The sequence below is a fragment of the Hoplias malabaricus genome, chromosome 2, assembly GCF_029633855.1.
Source record: "Hoplias malabaricus isolate fHopMal1 chromosome 2, fHopMal1.hap1, whole genome shotgun sequence".
Taxonomy (NCBI): domain Eukaryota; kingdom Metazoa; phylum Chordata; class Actinopteri; order Characiformes; family Erythrinidae; genus Hoplias; species Hoplias malabaricus.
The window spans coordinates 19,111,420-19,127,999 of NC_089801.1; the positions used below are offsets into that span (position 1 = coordinate 19,111,420).

At 46.2% G+C, this 16,580-nt stretch overlaps 1 protein-coding gene across 2 annotated transcripts in view; it reads left to right on the forward strand.

Annotated features, from left to right (window-relative positions):
• Window positions 1-5,502: 5,502 nt before the first annotated feature.
• Window positions 5,503-16,580, forward strand: part of brinp1 (bone morphogenetic protein/retinoic acid inducible neural-specific 1) — a 182,929-nt gene continuing 171,851 nt past the window's right edge. For both annotated transcript variants that reach the window (XM_066659000.1, XM_066659002.1), the window contains exon 1: window positions 5,503-5,761. The gene's annotated coding sequence lies outside the window, so the exon portion shown is untranslated. The remainder of the gene's footprint in view (window positions 5,762-16,580) is intronic.

The window sequence follows — 16,580 nt, forward strand, 5'->3', positions numbered from 1 at the left end:
TAACTCCATCGGCACTTCCAATTAGACACTTCATCACTTTATTTAGTGCTCTACACTTCTTCCCGGACAGGGATTCATCCTGATCCCGAACGGAAATCTGGCATCAAGCAAGTGATTTTATGTTTGGGATTGGCTTTAGGGTTTAGTCTCCTGGACTCATTTTAAGCATCAACTGTATTTATACTGGGTCAGCACAGTGTTTGGTGTGAACACACCACATTCCTCACAGAGAGTCACCCAGAGGAAACCCACACAGACACAGGAAGAACACACCACACTCCTCACAGACAGTCACCCGGAGTAAACCCATGCAGACACAGAAAGAACACACCACACTCTTCACAGACAGTCACCCGGAGAAAACCCACGCAGACACAGGGAGAACACACCACACTCCTCACAGACAGTCACCCGGAGAAAACCCACGCAGACACAGGGAGAACACACCACACTCCTCACAGACAGTCACCCGGAGGAAACCCACGCAGACACAGGGAGAACACACCACACTCCTCACAGACAGTCACCTGGAGGAAACCCACACAGACACAGGAAGAACACACCACACTCCTCACAGACAGTCACCTGGAGGAAACCCATGCAGACACAGAAAGAACACACCACACTCTTCACAGACAATCACCCGGAGAAAACCCATGCAGACACAAGGAGAACACACCACACTCCTCACAGACAGTCACCCGGAGGAAACCCACGCATACACAGAAAGAACACACCACACTCTTCACAGACAATCACCCGGAGAAAACCCACGCAGACACAGGGAGAACACACCACACTCCTCACAGACAGTCACCTGGAGGAAACCCATGCAGACACAGGGAGAACACACCACACTCTTCACAGACAGTCACCCGGAGGAAACCCACGCATACACAGAAAGAACACACCACACTCTTCACAGACAATCACCCGGAGAAAACCCACGCAGACACAGGGAGAACACACCACACTCCTCACAGACAGTCACCTGGAGGAAACCCATGCAGACACAGGGAGAACACACCACACTCCTCACAGACAGTCACCCGGAGGAAACCCACGCAGACACAGGGAGAACACACTACAGTCCTCACAGACAGTCACCCGGAGGAAACCCATGCCGACACAGGGAGAACACACTACACTCCTCACAGACAGTCGCCCAGAGCGGGACTCGAACCCACAACCTACAGGTCCTTGGAGCTTTGTGACTGTGACACCTACCTGCTGCTCCACTGTGTCACCAGCACAGATCCAGAGTTCGCTAATTTCCTCCTGAACAGGAAGCAGTTGTCCTTTCTGAAAAAAAAAAAAAAAAAAAAAAAAAAAAAAAAAAAAAAAAAAAAAAAAAAAACTGTAAAAGTACATAAATGAATGTTTTAAATGAAAAAAAGAGAATAATTTATGCTTCATTAAAAAGAGAAGCCTATGAATAACACCGATATCAGCTGTGTAAACTAACCCCTTTAAGGTGGAATAAATGTTTGAATAAAAAAATCTCCTTTTAAACACATGCTGCCATTGTTACAGACTGCTCCTTTAATCCTGGACTAAATTAGACTATAAGCCTAATCTTGGGCTTGTGATCCTGTTCCATTGACACCTGTACCATTGTGGATCGACATTGTACAAAAACACGACCAGAACTCATTAATGTTATTAATGCGGAGAGATTACAGCGAACGGTGGAAAACATTCAGGTTCTGGTTTTGATCCATTTCTCCCACGTTTTTCAGATTACTGGTGATTTCATCAAGAAGACGGAGACAGAGTGGAGACAGAGGGTTAGTGTAATGCCCTCGAGTCTTCTCTCACACCACAGACCAGATCCGAGGTGAAAATTATGAGTGAAAGAGTTGTTTCTGACAGGACTCTGTCTGCGGTTCACTGCCTGAGTCGGAGCGTGGGAAAATGTTTAATTTGCTCAAGATTTTAACCAACTTCTTTCAACAAATCTTTGATTATATAATAATAATAATAATAATAATAATAATAATAATAATTAGCAGTAGTATTATTAATGCAATTACCCTGTAGTTGTAAACTAATCTACAGGCTTAAAGCTTCATTACATAAATAATAAACAGTGCTTGAGTCACTCCGAGTGTAACACTGGTGATATCTTTGTCACAGTATTTTTTCACTATTTTTTGTACAGAATCAAACATCCCTACATCGTTCGTTCCTTCATTTCTTCATTTGTTCATTCATTCTTTTATCCGTTCATATTCTGTAACCACTTCATCCTGTTCAAGGTGGCAGTGTGTCCAGAGGCTGACTGGATTCACCAGAAACACACCCTGAAGAGCGCATCAAACCCTCATCCAGTCACTCACACACTCACCCAGTCACTTACACATACACACACCTGTGGACAATTTCACACACTCACCCAGTCAGTCACACACTCACGCAGTCACTCACACATACACACACCTGTGGACAATTTCACACGCTCACCCAGTCACTTACACACTCACCCAGTCACTCACACACTCACCCAGTCACTCACACATACACACACCTGTGGGCAATTTCACACACTCACCCAGTCACTCACACATACACACACATGTGGGCAATTTCACACACTCACCCAGTCACTTACACACACTCACCCAGTCACTCGCACACTCACCCTGTCACTCACACATACACACACCTGTGGGCAGTTTCACACACACACACACACACACACACACACACACCTGTGGGCAGTTCCACACACTCACCCAGTCACTCTCACACTCACAGACACAGAGAGAACACACCACACTCCTCACATACAGTGAGCTGGGGAGATGATTGCACCCAGCACCCCCAGCCCCTGCCCTGCAGCTGTGTTTTAGCATCTTAGCACATCTGTATCTGTCAGTACAGAGGAGGTACTCTGCTGTGGCTCAAACCAGATGTTGTCATTTAGTGATTCATTTCTATCTTTTCTTTAAGTTCTCAACATGCAGTAGTAACTTGTGAGCTCTGAAATTAAGAGATGAGGTCAGCACCGCCGTCACAAACCTGTCAGTGTAGGATGTAAACTGACTGTAATGTGATATCCTATGTAACTAGTCATGCAATACTGTAATTACATTGTAATAACACATCTTTCAAACTGAGGATAATGGCTCCAGGCCCTTGGAACTGATCTGAGGCTCAGCAGTGTGTGATGGGGACAGGACAAGGACAGGCCACATTTGTCTAGTTTAGCGCTTCTGAACAGGCTGAAAGCACAAAAGAGCTTTTCGGAGAGGGACCTGTAAGGACAGTCATCTAAATTCAGGACCATGGACAGCGCTTGTCCTTCGCTGCAGTTGTTTCAATTGGCTCTGCTTTTCTGGTGTCCGTCTCGAACTGGCCTCACGACCGGAAACTCACAGGAACATCAGAGTCTCAGGCTGGAGTTTCACACCTGAACATAAATATGGGTTCTTACAAAGACACTGATGAAAGAAATGTGCAGTTTATAGGATCACAATTGACCCTCAGAAGCCACTGTCTTTATCCCGTGGTTTAAAAAAATGTATCACAGCTGTAGATTAATGGCTGTGTGTCAGTGGTGTACCACACACTTATTCTGTACCCATTTACATACCATAAACATACCAACATGGACCCTGGGCAGACATGGCCTAATGATTAGAGAAGAGGGCTTAGGGCTGAACGGTCTTTGGTTCGAAGTGAAGGAACAGCTCCTCCTCCTCAGTCCACAGCTGAGGGGCCCTTGAGCAAGGCACTAAACCCACAACTGCCCCTAACCCCGCTCTGGGTGTGTGTTCACAGCCCCTAGTGTGTGTGTGTGTGTGTGTGTGTGTGTTGCCACAGATGGGTAAAATGCAGAAGACACATTTCGTTGTATGTTGTACAAGGCCAACTCCAATAATTACACATTATGAACCTTAACAGTGTGAGTTCAGTGAGCTAGTACACTCAATATTAACAATACACATTTCTTACTAACAGGACATGATCAACTGTTGCTATGACAACACACCTCATACCATGCTGCAGATGCAATACTGTGTGCATTTTTTCTAAAGCTGAAACACTCCCACCACACTACGTAATGCACAGTGTATGTCATACAATACGTTTCTGTACTAAAACACGTTTACATAAGCTTCATGTTCCTCTGTCTAACCTTTAGTGCTCTGTCTGAGACTGTGAAGTGCACTATGTAGGGTGTATGGCAGTATTTGGGACATAACTTTGCCAATCATTACCTTCTCAAACATCCACTGGTTTGTGGAGTGTGCACTGTGGATATTCACACTTTTACACGCTACACACTCACACTAGTTACAATCAGAATAATGTGCACAGTCCGTACACAGCTAATGATTTCATACGTGTTTTCATTGAGGAGTGTGGATAAGGGGAAGGGGAAGTGCAAATAATGTCCCAACCCCCTACCCCCCAACCCCAATACACACACACACACACAGCGTACAATTCCAGGCCCCTACGGCCAAAGCCGTCGATACAGGATGGAATTGAAATGTAATTGTAACATAGTTTATAACATAGTGGTTAATGAAGTATAAACCTTGCAGTAATGACTCGGAGCTCACAACAACAACAAAAACGTCAGGCTCTAAACTACAGAAAGTGGTGACGCTCCCAAATCCGGGAAATGTTATCTTCATTTGCTTCCAGCATCTACAAACACAACAGGAAAAAGTCCAGTCGCAAAGTGAAGTCAGTCCAGCGTCCAACTACATACAAGCAGCTGAGGCGTCGCGGCTAATTTACATAAAACAGCAAGAAACAAACAAACAAACAAACAAGACAAATAAACAAATCCCATCTTATCTATATCCCTCCATCTCTCTCATATCTTTGTTTCTCTTTCTTTCCCTTTCCTCTCTATCATTCTTCACGGTTTTGTCTTTCCCCTCACTCCATCATCTCTTTTATTTCCTCTCTCTCTCTCTCTCTCTCTCTCTCTCTCCTCTCCTTCTCCTCTCCTCTCTCCTCTCTCTCTCTCTCTTTCTTGCTTTCTCGTTCTCTTCTCTCCCTCTTTCATTTTGGCTCCCTCCTTCCCGTGTGCTCTCTCTCTCTCTCTCTCTCTCTCTCTCTCCTCTCTCTCTCTCTCTCTCTCTCTCTCTCTCTACCTTCCTCCCGCCCTCTTACATCCCATCCCAATCCAATCCCTAAACTGCATCCTCGGCACCTCCCTCTCTCTCTCTCTCTCTCTCTCTCTCTCTCTCTCTCTCTCTCCCCCCTCTCTCTCTCTCTCTCTCTCTCTCTCTCCTCCTCTCTCTCACTCCCTTCCTCCCTCTTTCAATTGGGCTCCCTCCTTCCCGCGTGCTCTCCCTCCCTCCCGCCCTCCCTGCCTCTCTCTCTCTCTCTCTCTCTCTCTCTCTCTCTCTCCCTCTCTCTCTCTCTCGCTCGCTCGCTCTCTCTCTCTCTCTCTCTCTCTCTCTCTCTCTCTCTCTCTCGCCATCCTCTCCGCGCTGCTCGGATGCGCTCGCGCGTTTACTCGTTCCTCGTTCACTCTGTGTGTGCTGCTTTCTGCTGGATATCTCTCGCGCACCCTCCTCTCTTGCTCTCTCCCTTTTTATCTCTCTCTCTCCTACTTTCTGGCTTTCTCCGTCCGTTCGTCCGCGCGCCGGAGCTCGTGCGCTCGTGTCTGTCGATGCTGTCCGTGTGTCGTGCCCCTGGAGCATGAGCGTGGCTGTCTGTCCGTCTGTAGTCCAGCAGCACGCGCCTGGATGCGCCTCCTCTCCGCCAGCAACGCACGGGAGCGACGCGGTTTCAGGTCAGTTCTCCCTTTATCCCTTCACTAGCCTTTGCTTTATGTTGCTGTGTGTGTGTGTGTGTGTGTGTGTGTGTGTGTGTGCATCGCACGCGGGCTGTATGTGTGTGTGTGTGTGTGTGTGTGTGTGTTGCAGTGAAGGGGCGCGCGCGCGTGCTACGTGGCGCGTGCAGTTGGTGCGTGTTGTGTGTTACAGCGAGAGAAAAGAAAAAAAAAAGAAAAAACACTTGGCTCTAAGAGGTCCTTTTCTGACGGAGGCTCGCGGTGCCAAATAAAGCTCCCCGTGCTTTAGCCGACTTCCCCGCTGAATCCCGCGCGCACGGACACTTTTATTTCTGCGAGGCACCTTCAGCGGAGGTCTCGCCTGCCAAATAGTGCGCCTCTAAAATCTCGCGGCTGGTTGGTTTCCGAGCCTCGTTGAGTAAGATGAGCTCAGCTTGCAAAATAGTGCGCCTTATTTTGGGCTCATTTGGGAGCCTGCCTCTTTTAAAGAGCCCTTTCTAAGCATTCTGTAGCCTGCGGAATAGTGCACCCGGGATGTTTACACAGCACAGAGCTGGGGTAGAGCTTCCAGCTGCAGTCTGTGTTTGTAACCTCTGATTGTTCTTCTTTTAATGGACAAAAAAAAAAAAAAAAAAAAAGAGAGAGAGAGAGAGAGAGAGAGAATGCAGCTTGCTTAACACATCAGAGGTGGGCTACAACTCTCGAGCCACTTTCGAGACCCCCAGCCTTTAGTTTCACAGCCTTTCAAGCCCCTGCAGCCCCCTCACATCCCAGCTCACCACTAGTGACCCTTGCACGGTGCACATTGTCCGTGTTGGTGGAGGCAGGGTCTGTTAGGACAGTTTGCACGCGGCACTGGGGACGGGGACAGAGTGGGTAGAAGGTGGTGCAAGGCTTCGGCGTCATGTAAACTGATAAGTTCCATGTGCCCACGCGCGAAGGATGCAGCCCGGGAGGTGGGGGTGGAGGGGGGTTATGGGGAAAAATGCCGGTTGTTTCCTTGCATCTGTCAAAAAGCATGATCTTATTATTTTTAATTGATTTTATTTTTTCTTTTGTGTTGGGGGTGGGGGGTTGGGAGGTACGTGGGGTGTTACATGCGCTACGTTTGAGGCGTCTACATGAAAAAGCGCGTGCTCTGCGTTTTCTCCTTTGGGGAGTGTGCACTCACACACACACACACACACACACACACACACACACACACACACATGCACAACTTCCATTAAGCAGCTGTGTGTGCGTGGAGGGGGATGTAAATAAGCATTGCCTCCGAAGTCGATGAGGGATGAGGTGGTGCGTTGTTATTGTTGTTGTGTGAAAGAGTAATATGTAAATAAACAAGAAGAAGAGCCGTCTTCACCCCTCGGCTCTTTCTTCCTGCACCTCTGGTTGGACCTTATTGCCTGTCCCCAGCTAAAGAGACCACCACCGTGGCTTGCATCCCGCCACTGGCTCTAGAGTCAGGACCTAGGCTGGTCCACTTCTGTCCATGTGCAGAGCTGAGCCACGCAGCTCGGACACAGCAGTACGTGGACATAAACGCTGGCGGTCACAAAAGCGCACCTGCGTGGGCAGAAAGCATGCCTTGCCTTTTTTGTTAGAAGCTCTGAGGGTCTGCAGCAGCTCTGTCTGTCTTCTGTGTGCTTGGCATGTACCACTGGCGACCTGCAGGGGGAGCTCACGCACTTTTGCCTTGCGTTTTGACTTTGAAAGGCTGTTGTAATTGAGCAGTGAGGATGGACGGCAGTGGATAAGTGTGCGGTGGTGTGTGTGTGTGTGTGTGTGTGTGTGTGTGTGTGTGTGTGTGTGTGTGTGTGTGCGCGTGTGTGTGTTTGTTATTAAAATCAAATTGATGATTTAAAATGCAACCCCAGTTCGCCCTGCGTCACAGACGTGTGTGTGTCAGGGTCACGTTTTTGTCACACACGTGTGTATCACATGCTGTAGGCATTAGTTGATTAACTGACTATTAATATTTGCTACCATTGATCATTAGCCATTATTATTACATTTCTACAAGGGTGTTGCTAGGGAGTTGGCTACAATGAAGGTCTCTGTGCGAGAAACATTTCTGTGAGGATTTGATTACAGCCATTAGAGCATCACTAATGTTGACTCACGCTAGTGTTGACTCGTTAACTCTGGATCCCAATTCGGAAGCCTTTGGAGGCTCTGGTGCTTCCAGGAACACAGTTCCACTGTTCCACTGCTCAACACCAGAGGGTTTTACAGGACTCTTGCCACCTCCTGGCACTGGGCAGGGTGCCCTTAGGCTTGGCTCGCCTCACTGACCAGTGCTCGGCTGTGTCAGCTGATTTAGGGACTACGGGAACGTTGCTGTGAGGGTTTGATGGTGTTCAGCCACACAAACATCAGTGAGGTTAGGGAGTGATGCTGGAGGACTAGCCCTTGCATATGGCAACACATTCCAACTTATTGAGGGACCTCCACCAGTCCAGGGAACACAGTTCCACTGTGTCACACCCAGGCATTTGGAAACTAGGCTCATGTGCAGCTGCCCCATAGTTTTCATTACTTTAGAAGGTGTTTTAAAGAAGTGTCGTCAATCCATCACTCCAGAGAACCTCTGGAGGTGGCCACAGCTCCAAACGTTGGGTTATTGCTGTGTATATGCAAAAATTGGTATTATAAGTATGTTATTAGTGTGTAATTACAGATGTATAAACCTATGGCCTCAAACTAATTATCTCAGCTCACCCCTACGGCCTCATCTCGCTCAGAAAAAATCGATAGCTGTTTTGTGTTGGACGCTAAATACAAATGCCTTTGTTTAGAATTGTCCTCAGTAATGTGCGTACACACACACACACACACACACACACTCTCTCTCTCTCGTTTACACCTCTACTCCTCATTCTACACTCAGGGCCGAAAATGCCATCGGTCGCTCAAGGCAAAACACCTGCCGCTCTCTCTGTCAGTGACCCTCATACAAACAAGCCCCTCTGTGTGTGAGAGTGTGTGTGTGTTCAAATTACTTGATGCCGCCGCGGGTTACAAGCTCAAATAATGAACTGGAACCCATTCAGAGCTAATCGGGCCAATGAGAAAATGACCAGTCACCCACAACTGTCTCTCTCTCTCTCTCTCTCTCTCTCTCTCTCTCTCTCTCTCTCTCTCTCTCTCTCTCTCTCTCTCCTCTTTGCCATTTCTGCCACTCTCTCTTTCTCTCTCTCTGTGTCTCTTTTTGCTCTGTGCCATCTCTTTCTCTCTCCCCTATTTCCCTCTTTCTCATCTCTCTTTCTCATCTCTCTCTCTCTCTCTCTCTCTCTCTTCTCTCTCTCTCTCTCTCCCCTCTTTCTCATCTCTCTCTCTTCTCTCTCTCTCTTCTCTCTCTCTCTCTCTCTTCTCTCTCTCTCTCTTTCTCTCTCTCTCTCTCTCCTCTTTGCCATTTCTGCCACTCTCTCTTATCTCTCTGTGTCTCTTTTTGCTCTGTGCCATCTCTTTCTCTCTCCCCTCTTCTCATCTCTCTTCTTTCTCATTCTCTCTCTCTCTCTCTCTCTCTCTCCCTCTTTCTCATCTCTCTCTCTCTCTTCTCTCTCTCTCTCTCTCTCCACGACCCCCCCCTCCCCGCCTCCCTGTAGACTGGTGAAGGTTGGTTCTCGGAGCCTGTGCTGGTCAGGAATATAAACGAGTGTCCTGCTTTGGCAGAGGGAATAATAAGCACTGTCTTCCACTGGCAGGAGGCAGCGGAGCGCTCTGATTGGCGGAGGAGTGAAAGGGATTGTGGGTGCAGCTGGAGAACTTGGCGTTCTGGCTCCGAGGGAGAGGACTCTTTGGTCCTGAGTGGGCAGCCTGTGAAAGCAGGGGGCATCATGGTGGGGGTTTTAAACCGTGTCTTAACCGCAGTCCTGTAGGAATTACGGTTCTGCAAAGGGTTCTCCACAGTGACTCAGTTCACTCCAGAGAATCCGAGGGTCTCCGCTGACCAGCGTGTGGTCGTTAGTCTGAGAATAACATTTGAAAAATGTGTTTAAAACATTGTAGGCCACTGTACAGTGAAGAACCTGACATCGGAACCATTAAAGGTGCCATACAGAACCAAGTATACACCGATCATGTATTTCATGACACAAACAACTCTTTAATCTCACAAAAGGTTCTTTGAGTGTTCAGGGTTCTATACAGAACCATTTTTTTATTAAAGAACCATTTTTTAACCGTGTGTCCTTTATGAATTATTTGTTTCTCCTAGAACCACACATTTTAGGTAAGAACCATTTAAGAACCTTAGTTTTAAATCGAGAACACCCTGAGAGATCAGATCCCTGATTTCCTATCACTGCATAAAAGAAGCTCATGTTTTGTTTATTGTTGGATGCACTTTGGATGTTGCTTTAGAAACAAACAAAGCATTTCCATTTGAACAATGTGTAATAAATATAACTAATTCATTCATTCGTTGTCTGTAACCCTTATCCAGTTCAGGGTCACTGTGGGGTCCAGAGCCTACCCAGAATCATTGGGTGCCAGTAAGGTTCCGACCCTGGAGGGGGCGCCAGTCCTTCACAGGGCAGTGTGAAAAGTAACACTAGGTGATATTTCTAGGTAGGATTTCTCTTAGTGTAATTACTTTTTACAGCACTATGATGAAATCAATGGAGAGGAAGGAGGATGGTTTTGTACCTTTCAAAATGTACATAGTACAGTTTCTGCAGTGCTGAGCCTGGAAAAGCAATGACAGCTCACAAACAGCTGACAGCACTGTTCCTGTAGCTCTCCATCTTCAGGTGTATTTGAGCATATTGTGAGTTTGATGGATTTAATGAAACAGCGCCACCAATGGAAGGGAGCTCACTTACGCACTAAACATAACACACCTCAGGAGCTGCACATTCCTGAGGGTAACTGAGGTGTGTTGATAACTGAGGGTCGTTCATCTTTGTGTGGGTTTTGGCTCAGAGTGGAAGACACTGGAAGGAATGCAGAGACACAAATGAATGAAGACGAGATCAAAAGGCAGGAGGAGGCTCTTTTCCTGAGGATTGAAGGGTTAAAGAGAGACGTGGCGTGTGAATGAGGACGACTCGCGATGTTGTGACTGTGGGATTTCCAGCTGATTTGTTCCACAGCTCTCTGAAATACAGCGTGATTGGAGTGTCATTAGCGGTTGGCACAGACCTTACATGCCTTTCGCGAATGTTAATATGCAATAATGAAGACCCCCGAGATGAACGGGGTGGGCTTGGATTCACAGGACACTGCTGTACGGACTTTATCTTTTTACAGTGCTCATGTTGCCATGGTAATATAATATTACAGGACCACATGGTTCCTATAAGTAACTGTAATGTGTCTCTATTGTTGATGCTAAATTGAAATGCATGAGCAGCTGCACATGATCCAAAGGTCTCCACGCTCAGTGAGTTATAAAGCACCCCCCTCCAACGTTACCTCGTTAATGGTGCTTTTCCACTGCAGGGTCCCTACTGTACTTTCCTCCTCCTCCACCAGGTGAATCAGGTCCTGGTTCTGGAAGTGGGTTCTTGTTTAGTGGCTGTTCTCTCGTGGTTCAGAGCGAGTCGAGTAGGGACTAAACCGTGGCGTGTAAACCTTGCAGAGCGCTGATTGTCCAGAGAGAGTCGTTTCACTTCTACGCCACGCAACACAGACGACCAGCACCAACTCTCCATCTGTAAAATCTCCAGCTGCAGCAGAGATCACGTTTGTTTTTATCCGACTCACGACGGCAGCTCGTAAAACTAACGCCGTGGTCTTTTGAAGAGGTTCAAACGCTCCTTGGATCGGTGGCCGACGAAAGAATCCAGCGAGAGCTGGACGCTGCAACAAGGAAGGAACAAACTCTACTGATCTGTCCTGAACTGATGATGGAGCTGTGTTCAGTCCCAAACAACAACAACAACAACAACAACACGCCAAAACACAATGAGTAAACACCGCTTAATGTTACCCGCCGCCGTTGTTGCGGTTTCCAAAGTCCACTGTTCCCTTTAGAGTCCCACAGCTCCTCAAACTAATACTTAGTGCCTTTATATCCCTCTATCCCACATTTGTGACTGGGCAATGTGACCCTGGGGTCATGTCTAGCTGCTACAGAGCTAGATCAAAATAAGTCAATAGTACCCACCTATGGAGTAGGAATAGCACAACATCCTCATATCTTTTAATGCTTTACGGTGTTCTGAGGTCTCTCCACAGAGAGAGAGAGAGAGAGAGAGAGAGAGAGAGAGAGAGAGAGAGAGAGAGAGAGAGAGAGAGAGAGTTTGTTACCCATTTACTGAGCCAGGGCTCTGGACACAAACAGAGCAGGGAGCGACAAAAGCTGAGGAAACATTTTATGATTTTTATTTAAAAAAAAAAAAAATCAATTTAAAACGCTGAATCCCACAAACATAAGTCGGAGTCTGTAAATATTTAGCTGTATCTTCACACACTGACCACTTCTATTTATCGCTCCACCAACAGTTTTCAGACCAGATCTTTAGGCTTTGAACTGCTTCTTATTGTGGACGCTGCTTTTGAACTCAGTCAGATTTATTGTCCATAAATCCCTTCACTGCTGACCGGCAGTCTCTCGCACAGCCTCATTATTATTATCAAACCACCCAGCGTCCAGGAGAGCGGCTCCAAAGCGGCGTGCTCTCTTTTGATTAACACACGACCTTAAGCAGACAGTATTACACACACCCCCTCGCTGAGATCACTGGCGATGTGCTTAGCACAGCGAAAGATATGGATCCTGGATATGTTTTTTTACTTTAAACATCTGTTATCTGACAGCTTCAGGAACACTGTTTGTTATCTTTGTGTGTGTATATATATACATTCAATTATTAATTCATTTATTGATTCATTGTCTGTAGCCCTTATCCAGTTCAGGGTGGAGGTGGGTTCACAGCCTATACCCAGAATCACAGGATGCAATGTGGGAACTCAAACTGAAGGGGTGCTAGTCCTTCACAGTATATATATATATATATATATATATATATATATATATAATATATATATATATATATATATATATATATATATATTATATATATATATATATTACTCATATCAATTTCTATCCATCAGTACTGTGCCCCAAAGCATAATAATAGCAGAAATAATAACAAAGAAATTGTAGTGGGATGCAAACTGCCCAGATCTCTCACATCAGCATTCAGGTACTCTTCCAGCACAGTGATGGGGTAGAGGGGGCTGTACTCCCTCACCAAGATAGTGAAGCCAGGTTTGCTCTAGGACTTCCAGCCTCAGATGGTTAGGACCAAACACATGATCCTCCGGTGATGGGACGTGGAGTTATTCCTGGAATTATACACAGGGTTTTGTTAAGCCTGGTTTATATGGCTGACACCAACAGACTTTAACACAATGTACACTAACGAGCAGCATCCCAAAATCCACAGACGGTATAAATGAGCAGTGAAGTAGATCTAAGGGTAATTTTGTATCTTTAATATTTCTGGGCCGTGATCCTGACCGTATCCAGATCCGTATCTGTGTTCATACCCGTGTCCATGGTTACCAGATTAGCCCAAATCCGGCTCCACAGATCTGCACGACACATAGCTCAGAGTTTGGAGATGTGTGCTGTGCTCCTCTGCGCCGCCACAGAGCGACGTTTACGGCCACTCCGGTTCTGATCCGGGAATCTGAGATGTGCCGGAGTCAGCGAGGGAACGTGTCCAGGACGGACGTGGCCGGATCAGCTGATGAATAAATCATCCCAGAGAAGCCTGCAAAAATTAATACAAACGGATAAATTATTGATGAGATCAACATGATGTGTCTCTCTCTGAGGGGCTGCTCTCTCGCTGAGGACGGTGGGAGATGAGGAAAATGGTGGGGAGTTATCAGAAGAAGCTGGAGAGGGTCTGGAGGCTCGTGTTGGGGGTTTAGGGAACATTTCAGAGGGATTTGTCACAGTGGGATCTGTTATTGTGGCTTGATCTTTGGAACTCAGTAACATGGCGATCGATTATGGACAGAAATAATAATGGAGACATGGTGTAATCAATAGTTAGTAACTAATAATAAACAATCTCATATTTTACAGTAATTATGTTAAAAAAAAAAACATAGAGACTAGAAAATCCTTTACAGGCTTTGTGAGGCTTATATAGACACTTCTTCTACAAAACCATGAGCTATAATTCACAGATAATGACATGATTTTAGTAATTAATGCTTAATACCACAGTAATACTTCATTAATTAGAAATTACTCAAAGTTTAATGAAAAAAATCACACACACACATTCATTCACATACTTACTCAGTCACTCACACACAAACACACACACACACACACACACACACACACACACACACACACACATACTTTCATTCATATACTCACTCAGTCACTCACTCACAGACATACATTCATTCACATAATCAATCACTCACACACACACACATACATTCATTCATATACTCACACTGTCACTCACACACACACACATTCACATACTCACTCAGTCACTCACACCAGGACAGTTATTAGAGAAACGTTAGAGAGTTATTAGAGAAATGTTTCTGGACTGTGGGAGGAAACCCACGCAGACACAGGGAGAACATGGAAACTCCACCCAGACGGGACTGAGTGCCGCCCAGTTGGTGCCGCCCAGTTAGTACCTATTAAAGTACTAGTGTTAACATTTATTTACCACCCTCCACACAAAAACACACACACACACACACACACACACACACACACACACACACACACAAACAAACACACACACACACACACACACACACAATTCTTTACTTTCACAGAAGTCATTAGTGCAGTTTTGTGAAGTAATGCTTAATAAAGGGCATAACAAACCTTTTATAATATTCACCTAGGCGTTACCCTTAATTTTCCTCATTTTAAATAAGTTTTATATTAATTTCACTGTATTTTTATCGGTCCACACTGGTGTTTTAGACATTGTAGAAACTACTACACCCTGTGGGTAGAGTTACATTAAGATTAGTGCTAACAGAGAGTATGATCCTTTAAGTACAGCTTATTAACAGAGAGAGAGAGAGAGAGAGAGAGAGAGAGAGAGAGAGAGAGAGCGAGAGAGAGAGAGAGAGAGAGAGAGAAACAGAGAGAGAGAGAGAGAGGAGAGAGAGAGAGAGAGAGAGAGAGAGAGAGAGAGAGAGAGAGTATGTACTTAACCATTAAAACAAATACAGTGTGCTGCGTTTGTCTGGAAGACCCTGCTGAAGCCTGCCTTTCCCTGGCCTTGGGAAATGGAGGCAATTAAAAGATAATAATGAAAAGCAGTCTTTAAGTCTTCGGAGGCGTCTGCGCTGTTTACGATTTTTCATCTTTGCTCATTTCCTTTTTCTTCTCTAGTCCCGCCACTTCCGGGCTGTCTCTGTCTCCGTCATCTAAACCCCAGCGTCCCGGAACGCTTGGTGGATCCCGTTTGCGTGGAGGTCACGTTGGTTTTTGCGTGACGCTCCTTTAAAGCCTCTGTGATATTGCGACGCTCCCGAGCCTCGGCGGGCCCTTACTCAGCCGGATTGGGCCAAAGGGATTTTTTTATGAGGCAATAAAATATTACACGTTCGTGGCGATGGTTCCTGATCCCAGGCGCTGGGCCTCCTTTTGTCTGTGCTTTGATATTCCTTAACTCCGACTCAGGAACGCGTCTGTCAGAAGGGCTGGCGGAGGGTATTCTTTTCTTTCTATTTCCTTTTTTCCCCCTCTCTTTTCTTTTCTCATGCAAATGAAGCGAGAGTCGGTGCCGATAACAGCCGCTCTGATGATATGGAACTGCTGAGGCTTTCACTATGACTCTCTCTCTCTCTCTCGCCTCTTTAATGGCACAGATTTTGCTAATTGGAGGGAGGGGGGGAGGGTGTGTGATGATACATTGGAGCAGACCTCACAGGGTGTGTGGGAATATCACATTATAGTATGGGAACATACGGCCTACTGCACGCAACAGAGTCAGAGCTAAGGCACATACGATGAGTGCGGTGCAGTTACACATTTATTTTTGTTATTTTTCATTCTAGCAAATTAGGGAATGAAACTGGACCCTCTGGAGCAGCTGCACATGAGCCCACATTCACCATGCCAGTGCCATGTGCCAGCAACACGAGGTTAAACCTCCTCAGTGTGAGGCTGGACTTGAGCTCTCTGGAGCGATGGAGCTTTGTCCACTTCCTTTGGGATGGAGGACTGTTAATCATCCAACATCACGTCCTGAACTCTAATGGCCTCATGGCTGAATGCTATCAAATTCACACTGCAGTGATCATCTGACAGAGAAGTAGAGAGGGCTGCTAATGTTGATAAGCTCATAGTCCACAGATCATCAGTCTTTATTTTGGATTTTCTTCCCCACCTCCGTCTCTGTGCTGACCTTCACCTTCGGCATCAAACACAGAGAGATAATGTCCATCACTGAGCGCACTTTTGGCCAATCAGATTCTCCTACAGACAAGTTATGCAAATCAGGGCCGCTGTGAAATCGGATTACCACACACCTGAGAAAGAGAGAGAGAGAGAGAGAGAGAGAGAGAGAGAGAGAGAGAGAGAGAGAGAGAGAGAGAGAGAGAGAGAGAGAGAGAGAAACAGGGAGAGAGAGATGGAGAGGGATAAGGAGATAGAGAGGAGAGAGAGAGAGAGAGAGAGAGAGAGAGAGAGAGAGAGAGAGAGAGAGAGAGAGAGAGAAAAGGAGAGAGAAGAAAGAGAGAAATGAGAGAGAAGAGTGAGAGAGAAAGAAAGAGAGAGAAACAGGGAGAGAAGGAGAGGGAGATGGAGATGGAGAGGGAGATAGAGAGACAGAGGAAGATGGGGGTGATCAGTGATGAAAGA